The 14882-nt window shown below is 42.6% G+C and overlaps 1 long non-coding RNA gene across 14 annotated transcripts in view; it reads left to right on the top strand.

Moving 5' to 3' along the window:
* LOC102164252 (uncharacterized) overlaps positions 1-14882 on the top strand; it is a 234037-nt gene that overhangs the window by 68031 nt on the left and 151124 nt on the right. For 10 of the 14 annotated variants that reach the window (XR_014840283.1, XR_014840282.1, XR_014840293.1 and 7 more), the window contains 2 exons: positions 12852-13239; positions 13901-14128. The exons of the other annotated variants lie outside the window; for them this stretch is intronic. This is a non-coding gene — a long non-coding RNA (uncharacterized LOC102164252). The remainder of the gene's footprint in view (positions 1-12851; positions 13240-13900; positions 14129-14882) is intronic. 14 annotated transcript variants of the gene reach the window in all.

Below are 14882 nucleotides of genomic sequence, written 5' to 3'. Positions count from 1 at the left end.
TAGCCTTCATCTTGAGTTTTGGGGCAGTTTTTGTCCCTTGTGCTTCTGAAACTGTAATTATCAACAACATATCTTTGAGAGCAGGGGAAAAAAAGCACTTTTGTTTGTATAACAAAAACAGTAAAATTTCCATGTAATTTTAAAAAACGCACTACCGCTTGCTGATTTATTGATGAGTAGGGCTTCCACAGAGGAAGTATCCCCTTTTCTTTCTGGACCCCTCTCCTGATTATAAGCACGTGCCTCTGGGTATTGTGTTCACAGAGAACACAGGAAGAGGTCTCTGGGTCTCCCTGTACTGGAGAACGCAGCCCTGGTAGGGCAGTGGGAACTGAGCTACACTCTGTTGATACTATGGACCTGCCTGTTGTAGTGTCATGTTTGCGACCATGCTCTATGATGGTATTTTTATTCCTTTCCCTAGATATGGGGAAAAGGGACTAAGGGGGATTAAATAACTTTGCCAAGTTCCCAGCACCTTTATTCAAAATGGGATTTTAGGAGTTCCCATTGTGGCTCAGTGCTAATGAACTTGACTAGTACACAGATTCGATCCCAGACCCTGCTCAGTGGGTTAAGGATCCAGTGTTGCCATGAGCTGTGGTGTAGGTCACAGATGAGACTTGGCTCTAGCGTTGCTGTGGCTGTGGTGTAGGCCGGCAGCTGTAGCTCCAATTCAACTCCTAGCCTGGGAACTTCCATATGCTGCTGGTGCGGGCCCTAAAATAAAATTCAAAAAAAATGAAAATGAGATTTTAATATCGGACTGAATACCTGCATAGTACCTCTTTTTACCAAACTTGTTGCTTCTATGCCAGAAGCTTAGGGTCTATACGCTGGGGCATGAAAGATGCTTCCTGAAAGGGCGGATGTTTCACACTAAAAAAGGAGCCAAGGTTGTAGTGTCCATTTTGGCTTCTGTATTCCTTTCTCCTCATGGTCACTTTTTAATAAGGATGTTTGAACACGAGGAAAGTGGCTTCTCAATGGATGAGATGGCTGATGTAAACTTGGGAAGAATCCTTTATATCTTTGTTTCAAAATTCTATTTTGCTCTGTCGTTTTACACTTTTATGTGCAAAGGGCTCTAAGTCCTGTTGGAGGTGGTCTAAGATGAGGAAGTGTCTGGCTTTGGGTATCTGTACTTGTGTTTTGAGGAGGGCAATTTTGGTGTAAGCCTCTTTGCAGGTAGAAGAGGTTCAGTGGAGAATATCAGAGGAATTGCAGGCAGATAAAGAATGTAATTCGCACCTTCTCCCTGACAGCAACCCGAGTAGAAGGAGCCTGGGCAGGTTTAGAGGCGAGAGCAGGTAACCAATCTTCCCAGCACATCACTGATGCTGACACCAGTTATCTGACTCCTGGCTTCATTCCTATGTAGGAGTTTTATTCTTGCTCTGAGTTCAAGCCACTCATTAGAAAAAACCTCAACCATTAAGTATATTATTTCCTTGACAAAGAATTGTGTTTCTTTGTATTTTTCCTGAAGGAAACATCAAACAAAAGTGAGTAGTGAGCATGCTGTAACACTATTTTGTCACATCTTTGACCATCTATGATTACAGAAAGCCTCCTGATTGGACTTCAGTCTCTGTAAATAGGTACCACTTCTCACCTGGCAGCAGGTGCTACTTCAAGGGCAATCAGAGTGTGGAAGACTGAGAATATTGGTTCATTTCTTGGAGACCCGGCATGACCTATAATATATATGTAGGCATATCTAGGTTCCTGAAGTAGACCCCGGTTTGGTTGCTGAATTCTACTGCTGGTTTTGGCTTAGATCTTGGACAGTCTTTCCCCATCTGCCAGGGGAGTTAGGCTCTTCTAACCGTGCAGCATTGTCTGTGCTCTCAGACATCTCCCATCCTGTCCTCTGCTTTCCCCATTCTCTGTGACATTTAGGATTGACAGCTAAAAGCGGGGGGTGAGCCCCGTAATATTAAACTTACTTTTAATCTTTACAGCAGCATCCTTCAACTCTTTAGTTTTATGTTGGATGGCTATGTATTTAGCAGTTTTAGGTAGGATTTGCAAGACTGTGGAAACTACATCTATTACAGATCTGGTGCAACGCTGGCTGTGAAAAAGTGAGGTTGCAGACAGCATTAGACCTTTGGATAGTGACTGTGAGCACTTATCAAAGGATGCTCTCTTTGTGAGCTCAGTGCGGAAGGGGATGCTGCTTCCACATAGGTCTTTGCAGTTGATAATCACTATCTTTAGGGCCATCTTTGGGGAAAAAGACTGACAACCACATAAATCTTACATTTTTATAGTACTTCAGTCTTTTTTCAAAGTACTCTCACATCTATTATCCCATCTTGACCTCCCAAGGAAACTGAGTTGGGAACAGCAAGTATTTCTATCCTGATTTCATAGATAAGACACAAAGAGGTTAAATCACACAGCAAGGCAGAAGGAGACGAAGGCTAAGCATCCATGTCTGATGTTAAGACTGCTAGTCTCTCTCTACCAAAGGAAAAAAAAAAACCCTCTCCTTTTTATTCTCTCCAATTTAGCCTCTACTGTTGAAATCTACTTATTTAAAGCAGAGTTTCTCAACTCTACCTGCACATTTAAATCTCCTGAACAACTTAAAAGTAAAACAGATGCCCAGGCCCCATCCCAAACTGATCGCATTAGGATCTTAGAGGTAGCTCCCAGGCATCTGTAAATTTTAAAGCCCCTCAGGTGATTCTGATGCACAGTGAGGATCAAAAACCATTACTAGAAGTTGACCAGTGGCAACCCTCCTGTCAAACCCAGTGGCCTATCCTTCACTACTAGCCTGGAGCTATCCAATGTTAATTTCCTCTTTAAACCCACTCCTCCTTTGGCTTCCATAAGTGACACTCTCTCAGTTCCTTATTTTTCTCTGATAGCGGCCTCCCAGTCTTATTTCTTCCTCACCATCTTTATTTTGTCTTCCCAACTTGCATGATTTCAACCTGCCTCTTTCTCTGCATGGTCACACGGGGTATGGGGAATACTGTGGGGCTTTGTGCCAAGGGTCTTTTTCAAGGGCTTAGATATTAGAAAGCAAGCCAAGCAAGAGGCTTTATTCTTTTTTCTTTCTTTCTTTCTTTTTTTTTTTTTTTTTTTTTTGTCTTTTTAGGGCTGTACCAGTGACATATGGAAGTTCCCAGGCTAGGGGTCAAATTGGAGCTATAGCTGCTGGCCTACACCACAGCCACAGCAATGCAGGATCCGAGCCTCATCTCTGAACTTACACCACAGCTCACAACAAAGCCGGATCCTTAACCTAGTGAGCGAGGCCAGGGATCAAACCCCCGTCCTCATGGATACTAGTTGGGTTTGTTACCACTGAGCCACAGCAGAACTCTCAGAGGCTTTATTCTGATGACTGCTATAGCTCTAGAACCTAGGACAGACATAGGCTTAATAATCAGACGAATGATCACATCTTGAGTGAGTCTCATATCTGTGTATATGTCCTGATCTGCAATTGAATCTTATCCCTCTAATGCCGTGTCTTGGATATGCTACCATCTTAAATCTACCTTCTTCAAAACAGAGCATTTCATCTTTTTCCTTTCTACTAACTAGTCTTTTCAAGTGGTTTCCCAACCATCTCACTGCTTCCAATAGCCTCATCCTTTTCATCCTGTAAATCAGCTTTGAATCTTCTTTCTCCTTACCCTGGCTTTCTTCATGATCTTCCCATTTGGCTGACCCTGCCCTGCCCATGGCTCTGGTAGGAAGCAGTGCTGGGCTATGCTCTGGGCGCTGACTGAACCAGAAGTTGCCCATATGGTGACCAGGGAGAAAGGCTCTTAATTCCCTTGGGACTTGGAGGGAGAACATGGAGAACATTGGAAGAGACTGAGGAACTGCTAGAATGACAGGGAGCCAAATTACTTGGAAACTGAATGGCTTTCTAGGTTCAGTCTGTGTCCTGTGATTCCTTTATAGACATTCAGTTTTCTTACATTTTGCTGGCCTGATATTCTGTTTTGGCAACACTCATGCACAATCAATTATGTCAGTGTTAGTACTAGTATTTTTTCCTTTGAAAGTAGTTTTTTGTTCTGTTTTTGGGGTTTTTTTTTCAATTTGCCTCCTCCTTTCTTTTCATACTACCTAACCAAGGACCTATGTATCTCCTACCTGAACCAGGTAATATTTTCTGGCAGGTGTACTTGAACTCATCTTATTTGTTATTCCTTCTGCCTAGACTTCCTAGTTCTTGTTTAAACAGGTGGGAACTCGTGTTTGCCCCATTGGAAAGCTTTTTCACGATTAAGCAGGAGGAATAGTCCAGCGGCTAAGTATAAGGATGAGTCTGGAATCAGCCTGCTGGGCTCAAATCCAGGGTTAACTAAATTGTTGGCCTGGGAAAAGTTGTTTCACTTCTCCATGCCTCACTTTCCTCACCTTCAAAAGGAAAGAGTAGTACCTATGTCAGAGAACTATTGAAGGGATTAAATGAGTTAATTATGTAACACACTGGGCATGTAGTAAATGTCAAGATATCCTGGCTCGTTATTGACACCTCCTCTGAGAAAGCATCCTGTTCCTGCTCATTCCCCACTCTCCACCAAAAAGTTAGAATCAGGCACTTCTCTGCTCTCATCAGTGATTGAGTTTCCATTATTTTATAAGATAGCAAGCTTTTGCACCCTGAATTTTACAGCGGAATTACACTGAAATTTGGCTAACTTTGTACCTTCTACCAAATACCTCAGAACAATGTGAGAGTCTTGGCTGGTGCCAGTAAACCGGCGCTGTTGGCAAATTCCCCAACCCCCATCCCCTGGTCCAAGACAGTTCTTGATGAGTTTAATCCCACTATGGTAATTCCATTTTCTTGCCACATTTGACTTTGCTCTGGCCAATGAGACACGAAAGGAGGTCTGTGGGAGGAGTTACCTCTCTTTTTAAGTGAGACTTGAAGAAGATCAGACACTCTTCTTCCCTTGGATATTGTCATGTTTGTTGTGAGGTTGAAAAGTTGGCAGCCACTTTGTGACCATGAAGGGAGGTAGCTGAAGAAATCTAACACAGAGGATGATCAGGTAGAAAGGCAGAGGGAACTGGCTCCTTGAGAATATTGCAGACGACTGGCCTTACCACTTCCCCTTACCAGGCCCTCTAGCTATGTGAGAAAACAACTCCTCCTTATTGTTTAAACCAGTTGAGTCTGGGTTTAATTTGGCCAAAGCCATCTTAACGGACATGGTGCTAGGCCGCATTGTTGAAACCTGAATAGTTCAAGGTAATGTGGGTCAACGTGGCAGAGCTAGGGTGATCTCCTAAGCATTTGGACTCTGGGTTCAGAACCTCCCGCCATCTCAGCCACCCCAGCCACTCTGCTCTTGTCCCTACAAGGATGGCTCCTCTCCATCTTCATTGTTAACCCACTCTTGTGCCTGGCAGTTCACTGCAGAGGATCCATGCCCAGAACCCTCTGAGTATGCACACCAGGCAGTTATCCGTGATTTCATATTTGTGCCACGTGCAGCATCACACTAAAGCCTCGGGGCACTGGGGGCCCAGGAACCACACCAGGTCCTGATGAAGTTCCAAGGCAGGGACTGTAATTACCAGGGATCTATGTGACCTGAATGGTCTCTCCTTTCAGAAAGCAGGACACAGTGTTCTGTTGCCGAGCCTGCTGCCAGCAAGGGCTGCCTTCCAGGAATGGCTCCTCTCCAGGGTGTGTGCAGGGAGACATCCTCTGTGAGTGTGGGCCCATTGGTTTGAGATGCAGGAGCTGTTTTCCAAGGGGTTCATCCTGAGAACTGTAAAGTACAGACAACATGGGGCTTCACTCAAGCCTGTCTGTTAGAAATAGTGGCATTTCTTGATGATGAAGAGAACTAAGAACACTGTAAACCAGCTCTAATGGAAAAAAATAAAAATCATTATGAAAAAAGGAAAAAAAAGATGAAGAGAACTTAGGAAGAGTGACCTAGTAATACAAAGGGCAAACTGATATTTTATTGTGTTTATTATGTCAGGCACTGTTCTGAGCATTTTAAACTGAATTTTTACAACTTTCTGCCAGAGCTGCAGGTATTATTCTGACCATCCATCTACATTTCCTGGGGCTTTTCATTCTGCTCCACTCAGGTGGATGCCTGTCACACCTTCTTCTCTCTCCCTAAGCCTCTGCACCTCCTTTCTCATTTTCGTTCTCGCCCAGTAACTTCAAGGAGGAAATGGGAACCAGGACAGAACTTCTGCACCGGCATGTTTCCTACCCCTGATGTCCTGGGTTGACCTGATACCATCTACTCTCCCTCCCTACCCTCCCTCCTGTAACCATAACTGTAACCGTTGGGGAGCTGCAGCCTTGGTTCTCACGCTGGACCCTCCCTGACCTTGCCTACTCAGGAGCATGGTGGGTTCAGCAGCGCTCCTCTTGTGCATCATCAAAACGATGCTCCCTGCTGCTTTCCTCCCAACAGCCTGCCAACATACTTTAATTTCTCCTCTCTTAAAAATTGTTTTCTCTCGACTCCATTTACTCTTCCAGTTGCCACCCCAATTTTCTCTCCCCCTCTTTTACACTGAAACTTCTTAAAGAGAGCTGTCTATTCTTTTAAAAAACTTTACTAAGGGATAATTGACAAATATAATTGTATATTTTAAAGTATACAACGTAGTGATGTGACATACATACACATTTAGAGGGATTCCCAAGATCGAGATACTTAATACACTCATTGTCTCACATGGTGAACATAGTTAACTCCTTGCTCCCCTTCTTTTGTTTTTGTGGTGAGAATGCTTCCAAGCGACCCTCAGTGACTTTCAAGTATACAGTACCTTACAGTTAACAAGGCGGTGTTTTCAGTCCTCCTCAGAACCTACTCCAGTTGGGCTTCTTGCCTTTGCCCTTCCACTGGTCCCTCCCTTGCCAAGTTCACCGGTAATTTCTCTGTTGCTCAATCGAATGGTCCCTGTTTTTTCTTTTGTCTTTTTAGGGCCACACTTTCGGCATATGGAAGTTCCCAGGCTAGGGGTCCTATCAGAGCTGCTGCTGCCATCCTACACCACAGCCATAGCAACATGGGATCCAGGGTCCGATCTGCATCTGTGACCTACGCCACAGCTCATGGCAACGCCTGATCCTTAACCCACTAAGTGAGGCTAGGGATCAAAGCTGCACCCCCATGGATACTAATCAGGTTCTTAATCCACCGAACCATGACAGGAACTCCATTGAGTGGTTCATCTTTAGTCCTATGCTTACTGGGCCATTAGCATTATTTGACAGGTGATCACTCCCTTCTGGAAACATTTTTGTCTCTGGATTCTGGGACTTCATGCTCCTGTGAGTTTTCCTCCCCCGTCACTGATTTTTCCTTCTCATTTCTTTGCTGGATTCTCTTCGTTGTCCTAACCTCTCAACCTCAGGGAGCCCGGGGACTCAGAACTCAGATTACTATTTTCTATCTACCCTCTTTCCCTGGATGAACTCAACTAGTCTTATGACCTTAAATACCTACATGAGCAGACAGTTTTCAAATTTACATTTCCAGCCTGCACCTCCTTCTGTATTCCTGGCCTATTTCTCCTCCATAACACTCAGCACTATCTATATATTTAACTTATTCTTTGTTTATTTTCCCACAGTCAAATGTAAACTCTAGGAGGGCAGGGATAGTTTTTCAGGACTTTTGTATTATGAAACATTTCAGGTATATAATAAATTCCTTGTATCCATCATTCAGCTACAATAATCACCAACTCCTGCTGAATTCTGTATCATGTACAGCATTCCTCTGGATCCACTGGATTAATTTGAGGCAGATTATAGCCATTATACCATTTAATCCATAACCACCTCCATATGTATCTCTAAGATATGAGGACACAAAATATAACCATAGCAATTCCACAGTATTATCAAATATCCAGTCAGGGTTCAAATTTCTCTAGTACTCTCAAATGATTTTTTAAATTGTAGTAAAAATATACATAGCACAAAACTGACCATTTAAATAAGTTTAAGGGTACAGATCAGTGGCATTAAGTACATTTACATTGTGCAACCCCTACCACCATCCATCCCCAGAACTTTTGCATCATCTCCAACTAAAACTTTGCATCCATTAAACACATAGATTTTTTTTAGTAGTGTTTGCTTTTTCCATCAAAACATGTAAGATCCTGGTAACAAGGTGTTCCAGGCTCATAGTTTTTATCTCCCTCTTTATCCCCCCACTTTGTAATTATTGTTAAAGAAACTGGGTAGTTTGCTTTGGATCTTACTGATCGTATTTCCATGATATCATTTAACATGTTCCTCTGTCCCCTGTATTTCTTGCAAACTGGTAGTTAGATCCAGAGGCTTCTTCAGATTCAGGTTTGGCTTTTGTTATTTGCCAGGAGTACTTCATAGGTGGTACTGTGTCAGGAATCACAAGGTGTCTGATCATCTCTTTTCGTGGTGTGAGAAGCCATTGATGGTCATGCCCAGATTTATTGACTCACTAGGGTTTGTAAGATGATGATATTTTATTATTTCTTCTCCATTTACTATCCAAAACCTTCCTGGAGAGTGAAACATCCCCTCATCAACGATTGGGTTACCTTGAGATACAGCTCAGTTAGGAAAGTTGAGTTAAATGTGTTATATATATATATATATATTTGTTTGTTTGTTTTTCAGAATAATACACTTAGCATCCTCATAATGTGGTCATTTAAAAATATCTATGAGTATGAAATCACAAATTTTTACAAATATGATACATTTCAGTCCATGGCTGTTGTTAGTCTTATTGCTCTTCCTCAGCCAGTGGGAGTCCCTTCAATTTGGGTCCCAAAAATCTTTTGACAGGACTTTGGACAGCTGCCTTGTTTTCTAGGGTGACAAGGTGTTCCAGGCTCATCCTGTACATATTCTGCTCTAGACCTGGGGTCTTTATTTGTTTTGTTCACTGCTGTGTCCTCAGCATTTTTGTATATGCCAGAATAGTGTATGGTGCATAGTAGATGCAAAATACCTATTGAATGAATGCATACATCCCCATTTCTATCTTTTCCTTTCTTTTCTTTCTTTTTTTTAAGGGCTGCACTTGCAGCATATGGAAGTTCCCAGGCTAGGGGTCGAATTGGAGCTGCAGCTTCTGACCTACACCACAGCTGCAGCAACACCATATCCAAGCCACATCTGTGACCTACACCATAGCTTGTGGCAATGCCAGATCCTTAACTCACTGAATGAGGCCAGGGATCAAACCTGCATCCTCATGGATGCTAGCTGGATTCTTAACCCGCTGAGGCACAACAGGAACTCCCATTTCCATTTCTTTGATAAGGAGGCAGGCTGAGATAGTAGGGACTTGTTCACAGGCATGCAGCTAGCATGTGGGAGAGCGGGATTTGGACTGAGGGAGTCTGCTTTCTGATTTTGTGCTCTTAACTGCAACAAAAATGGCCAATCACTGGGCCTTAAGATGGGCCAGGATGAAAATTCAAATTGGTCAGAGAGGATACCTGAAGGGATCCCCCAGCGCTGTTATCCACAGAGACTCATACTTACTTTGCACCAAAGTAGACGCTGACATGTGTGACTTCCTGTACACTTTGCAGCAACCCTGAGAGCTATAGTATCTGAATTTAACAGATCAGGTAGCTGTGGTTTGGAGGGTGGTGGCGCTTTCTCTGGGTCATGGCCAGGTGGTGGTAGAGCCAGCACTGGAGACCAGGCCTGATTCGAAGTCAAGGCATGTTCTTCCCATGGTTTCCTGTTTCCAGCAGATTTTGGGACAAGATACTCCATAGGGCAGCCCTTCCAGCATATTGTGTTAACTATTTGGAGACACTTAGCCCCTCTGCTCAGGGCCCTGTCCCACAGGTTAATGCCCTGCTCATCCTTTGGAGGCTAGCTCAGACCCACAATCTCTCAGCTCTTCTGTCCTGGCCCCGTGCTCCATGACTCTCCTACCCCCCCCACTGGCTGCCTCAAGTCTGAGCTCTGGGTGGCAGAGGGCAGTGGCGATGGAGTGCTCTGGAGAGCAGGATCCACACCCAGCCCACCCAGTGCCAGGCACACAGCCATCACTGAGGCACTGAGAACCGCTGCAGAATGTGTAGGCTGACCCTTCAAGTTGAGGGTAAGGGTTAATTCTCGCATCTCTTCTTCCCACTTGCAGGCACATTCATCCAGGTAACAAAGACTTCACATCTGAGATTAATGGCTGAACATGGCATCTCAAACAAAGTTTAAGGAACAAATGAGTAACAGACAACAAGGTTGCTTAGAACCATGGTACCCAGCCTGGGTTGCATTTGATGATTGGCTGGAGTAGAGAAAAAGATTAGACCATTTATTTGTATTTAATGTTTAACTCATCCTTCAAAAATGCTTATTTTTTATATATACTTTATAATGTAGGAATATATAGGTACAGTTGTTTATAATTTAGAAATGTTATTTTATTTTATTTTTTGTTTTTTTATGATTTCTATTTTTCCATTGTAATTGATTTACAGTATTCTGTCAATTTCTACTGTACAGCAAAATGACCCAGTCATACATATATATATTCTTTTTCTTCCATCATGTTCTATCACAAGTGAATGGATATAGTTCCTTGTGCTATACAGCAGGATCTCATTGCTTATCCACTCCAAATGCAATATTTTGCATCTATTAACCCCAGACTCCCTGTCCATCCCACTCCATCCCTCTCCCCCTCAGCAACCACAAGTTTATTCTCCAAGTCCATGAGTTTCTTTTCTGTGGAAAGGTTCATTTGTGCCGAATATTAGGTTCCAGATATAAATAATATCATATATTGTTTGGCTTTCTCTGACTTACTTCACTTAGTATGAGAGTCTCTATCTAGTTACATCCATGTTGCTGCAAATGGCATTATTTTGTTCTTTTTTATGGCTGAGTAGTATTCCATTGCATACATATACCACATCTTAATCCATTCATCTATTGATGGACATTTAGGTTGTTTCCATGTCTTGGATATTGTGAATAGTGCTGCAATGAACATATTGGTGCATGTATCTTTTTCAATGAAAACTTTGTCTGGATATATGCCCAAGAATGGGATTGCTGGGTCATATGATGGTTCTATATTTAGTTTTCTGAGGTACCTTCATACTGTTTTCCATAGTGGTTGTACCAGTTTACATTCCCACCAACAGTGTAGGAGGGTTGCCTTTTCTCCACACCCTCTCCAGCATTTGTTATTTGTTGACTTGTTAATGATGGCCATTCTGACCTGTGTGGGGTGGTACCTCACAGTCATTTTGATTTGCGTTTCTCTAATAATCAGTAATGTTGAGCATTTTTTCATGTGCTTGTGGCCATCTGTATATTTTCTTTGGAGAAATGTCTATTCAGGTCTTTTGCCCATTTTTTCAATTGGATTGTTGGTTTTTTTGCTGTTGAATTGTATAAGTTGTTTATATATTTTAGATCTTAAGCCCTTGTCAGTTGTATCACTTGGAACTATTTTCTCCCATTCAACAGGCTGTCTTTTTTTTTTTATGGTTTCCTTTGATGTGCAAAAGTTTGTCAGTTTGATTAGGTCCCATTGGTTTATTTTGCTTTTATTTCTGTTGCCTTAGGAGACTGACCTAAGAAAACATTTGTACGGTTGATGTCAGAGGATGTTTTGCCTATGTTCTCGTCTAGGAGTTTGATGGTATTTTGTCTTACATTTAAGTCTTTAAGCCATTTTGAGTTTATTTTTGTGCCTGGTGTGAGGGTATGTTCCAGTTTCATTGATATACATGCGACTGTGCCGTTTTCCTAGCACTTGCTGAAAAGACTGTCTTTTTTCCTATTTTGTATTCTTGCCTTCTTTGTCAAAGATTAATTGACCATAGGTGTCTGGGTTTATTTCTGGGTTCTCTATTCTGTGCCATTGATCTTTATGTCTGTTTTGGTACCAGTACCACACTGTCTTGATTACTGTGTCTTTGTAATATTGCCAAAAGTCTGAGAAAGTTATGCCTCCTGTTTGGTTTTTGTTCCTCAGGATTGCTTTGGCAATTCTGGGTCTTTTATGGTTCCATATAAATTTTTGGATTGTTTGTTGTAGGTCTGTGAAAAATGTCATGAGGGAGTTCCTGTCGCTATGCAGTGGTTAACGAATCTGACTAGGAACCATGAGGTTGCGGGTTCAATCCCTGGCCTTGCTCAGTGGGTTAAGGATCTGGTGTTGCTGCAAGCTGTGGTATAGGTTGCAGACATAGCTCAAATCCCAAGCTGCTGTGGCTTTGGTGTAGGCCAGCAGCTACAGCTCTGATTAGATCCCCTAGCCTGGGAATCTCCATATGCCATGGGTGCGACCCCAGAAAAGAAAAAAAAAAAAAAAGTCGTGGGTAGTTTGATAGGGATTGCATGAATCTGTAGATTGCTTTGGGTGGTATGGCCATTTTTATGATTTTTTTTTTCAACTCAGGAGATGGAATATCTTTCCATTTCTTTGAATCCTCTTTAATTTCCTTGATTAATGTTTTATAATTCTCAGCATGTAAGTCTTTCACCTCCTTGGTCAGGTTTATTCCTAGGTATTTAATTTTTGGGGTGCAATTTTAAAAGGTATTGTATTTTTATATTCCTTTTCTAATATTTCATTGTTTGTATACAAAAATGCAACCAATTTCTGAATGTTAATCTTGTATCCTTCTACCTTGCTGAATTCGTTGATAAGTTCGAGTAGTTTTTGTGTGGAGTCTTCAGGGTTTTCTATATATAGTATCATGTCATCTGCATACAGTGACAATTTTACCTCTTCTCTTCCACTTTGGATATCTTTAATTTCTTTTGTTTGTCTGATTGCTGTGCTTTATTTAGAAATTTTAAAATACATATATGTTAAAACTGCACCTAATATTTTTACTTACAGAGATAAATGATAAAAAAAACTTTGGACAGCATTGATTTTAAGAAATTCTCTGCTGGAACCATCAGGAAAATTCCAGGCTTCCACTACTGGAGAAGAGGGGGAAAGATGCAATTATTCTGAGGCACCAAAGATTTGAGCAAATGTTTTTGCAAAATCTGGCAGAAGTTCCTTTATTCCAAGGACCCAAGTAGCTGGATTTGTTTCTCTCTGGAGCAAGGGGTCAGCTCTTGGCTGGATGAGGACCATTGTTTAGTGGGAGGTGCCAGCCCTTCCCCACTGGAGCTGAACACCTTGGTGCCCCTGGAAAGACAGCCTGTACAGATGTTGAGGCTGGTTGCCTGCACACATGGTCCCTTCCACCACACCTTTTCCAGCTACATCCCAGTTTGTAAGTTGTTCTTTTGTTGCTTTGTTCTTTTGTTGCTTTGCTCAACACTCTCTCCCACCCTACCCCATTTTTCATTTCTCCAGCTGTCCTAGGTATTCTCTGGACAGATTTATCTAGATACAAAGGTTGGAGGGAAGAAGCTGGCCAGGGTGCCCTGATCCAACACTGCCCCCAGGCACTGAATTTTGAACGGTTTCAGAAATACACCCCCTCCTCATAGGTGCTGGGAAATGGGGCTCTGTGGGTCTAAGGACAGCAATAGGAAGTCCTCTAAAACTAAAGGAGGTGTTTGGGTTGAAGAGACTACCCAGGCTGTGTCCCCAAGAGATGGCCAAGTGTAAATGTAAAAGTGACAACTGGGGACCAGAAGCAGGTGCAGAGAGCAAGCACAGAAGGTGGATGGGAGGAGGAGTCCTGAGGGACCCCCTGGTTTGCTAATGGTGCTGTATGTACCCTCCATAGGAGGTGTCACATGTGCTGGGGATACTTAAAGCACAAGATGACTGCATCTTCCTGGGTACCAATTTTACTTGAAGAATGGGGGAAAGATTTTCACACTGATATAAATATAGAAAGAGTATGAAATAAAATACAGAAAGCTCATGCATTTTAAAGGTGAAAATAGATTTTTTCCTGCAGCTCTTTTTATGCCTCTTTCCAGACCCCAGAGGACCTGCCTTCCCCATCATCTGCTTGTGGGAAGCACTCCATCCGAACATACATCTGTGAGTCTTGTGGTGTGAAGGGCCAGATGCAGACAGAGGCCACCTTCAGCCCCAGGAGGTGGGCTTGAGTGGAGCCTCCCCGGCCTCCCACACCACAGCTGGGGCCAGGAGTAGAGCCTGGGCATCACCGTCGGTCTTCGCTGGGGAAATCCGATCCCACCCAGGTGTGTGGTTTCATCCTCTCCTCTCTGCAAGCTGCTCTTGCTTCTCAGTGTCACTTGCCCAGGGAAATGGAACTGGAGGAAGTTTCCACTGTATCAGAGCCAGGCCTTTTCTGGGGGAGGGGAGAGTTATTTTGGATGGGGTCAGGGCTGCTTGTTGGGCTATAGAATCGCTCAAGGTCAGAGCAGTGGGGTACCTGATAAGTCCTCTGCCTGATGCCATTGTCATATGGGAGCTTCCTGCAGCCCTGAGAGGCAGTTAGCTGGTTAGTGCCAGAGGTGGATTCACAATAACGTCTTTTTATTTTGTTAATTAAAATTTTTAGACAAAGTTTTCAGTGAACAAACGCTGTGTTACTCTCTATAGACACAATATTGTAGGGTAGGTTTCTAGAATTTATTCGTCTTGCATAACTGAAATTTTACACTCATGGATTAGCAATTCCCCATTTCTCTTTCCTTCCAGCTTCTGGCAACCAACATTTTAGTCTTTGTTTCTATGAGTTTGCTTATGTCTGGTACCTCATATAAGCAGAATCATGAAGTATTTTCCCTTCTGTAACTGGCTTTTTTCACTTATCGTAATGTCCTCAAGATTCATCCATGTTGTCACTTACAGGATTTCCTTCTTTTTAAAGGCTGAATAGTATTCCATTGTATGCACATACCACATTGTCTTTATCTGTTCATTTGCTGCTGGACATTTAGGTTGTTTATAAGTATTGGTTATTGTGAATAGTGCTGTTGTGGATATTAG

This window comes from Sus scrofa, chromosome 1, assembly GCF_054392235.1.
Source record: "Sus scrofa isolate SSC_HxYL_T2T_F1_AM1 chromosome 1, Sscrofa_HxYL_maternal_Yorkshire_Landrace_v2.0, whole genome shotgun sequence".
NCBI classification, from domain to species: Eukaryota; Metazoa; Chordata; class Mammalia; order Artiodactyla; family Suidae; genus Sus; species Sus scrofa.
The sequence above is the reverse complement of the archived record's forward strand: the minus strand, read 5'-3'. Positions and strand labels throughout refer to the sequence as shown.